This window comes from Echinops telfairi, unplaced genomic scaffold, assembly GCF_000313985.2.
Source record: "Echinops telfairi isolate 266 unplaced genomic scaffold, ASM31398v2 ScPeMD7_7468;HRSCAF=8506_0, whole genome shotgun sequence".
In the NCBI taxonomy this organism is placed as follows: domain Eukaryota; kingdom Metazoa; phylum Chordata; class Mammalia; order Afrosoricida; family Tenrecidae; genus Echinops; species Echinops telfairi.
In genome coordinates this window covers 9,608,507-9,609,820 of record NW_022111369.1, presented here as the reverse complement: position 1 = coordinate 9,609,820, position 1,314 = coordinate 9,608,507, and positions in this window count along the sequence as shown.

Below are 1,314 nucleotides of genomic sequence, written 5' to 3'. Positions count from 1 at the left end.
AGTTGCAAAATTATAGTTATGAGGTAGCAACGAAAGTAATGTTATGGTGGGGGTGGGGGGCATCACCACAACATGAGGAACTCTATTACAGGGTCTCAGCTTTAGGGTGGTTGAGAACCACTGTCCTAGAGGTTCACTGTGAGTTAGCATCAACTTGAAGGCAAGGAGTTTTGAGAATACCCATAGGTAGCTTGGATAAAAAGCTTTGGAAACGACTTGAGAAAAGCATAATCATTGAAATCCCAGTGGAGCACCAGCATGTTTTATTCCTTTACACACTAGATCACCATGGGGGTGGGGGGGAGCTGACTAGATGACAACTAATGACAACGTACAAAACAAAATCGTATAACCGCCACTATTGCGAACAAAATAGCACGGGTCCTTGATTTAGAGCATGACGTTCATTTCACTGTCTTTCTAACAGCCAATTACAGAGTGAAAGGCCACCAATGATCCAGCTTAATTAATGTGATGGAAGACCTCATGTATTGTTGTTGTTGTTGCTGTAGTTGGTAGGCTCCATTGGGCCAATTCCAACCCATAGAGACCCCATACATCACAAAATGAAGGAATGCATGGTCTTTCACCACCCTCACAAACGCTCCCATGCTTGATCTCATTACTACAGCCACTTTGTCAATCCATCGCTTCAAAGCCCTTCCTCTTTTATGTTGCCCTTGGACCTTACCAGACACAATGTCCTTCTCCAGGGACTGGTCTCTTCTGACAATATGTCTAAAGTATATAAGATGAAGTCTTGACATCCCCGTCTCTAAGGAGCCCTCCGGACTTACCTCTTCCAATACAGATCAGTCTGTCCTTTTAGCAGTCCATGGAACTTTCAGAATTCCTCTCCAGCACCACAATTCAAATACTTCGATTTTTCTACAGTCTTCCTTATTCAACATCCAACTTTCATAGGCCTATGATGCAGTGGAGAATGCAATGGCATAGTTGTTAGGTGCTGTTAAGTTGGTTCAGACTCATAGTGACCCTTTGTACAACAGAACAAAACATAGCCTGGTCCTGTGTCACCCTCAGTGTTGTTGTTATATTTGAACCCATTGTTGCAAGCACTGTACACTCCATCTTGTCGAAGATCTGACACATTGTCATAATCAACAGCAAATGTTCATTCTGAGAGCTCTATTTCTCACCGACTTGTATTTAAATAAGAAAGTTGTCATTTTTCTAGTGATTGGTATCTCCTGTCATGTACCATCTTCAGTCCTAAGAAGCATTCTGATGGTACTTCTTCCCCAACAGACCCGTTTGCTCTTTTGGCAGTCCATGGTACTGCCAAGATTCTTT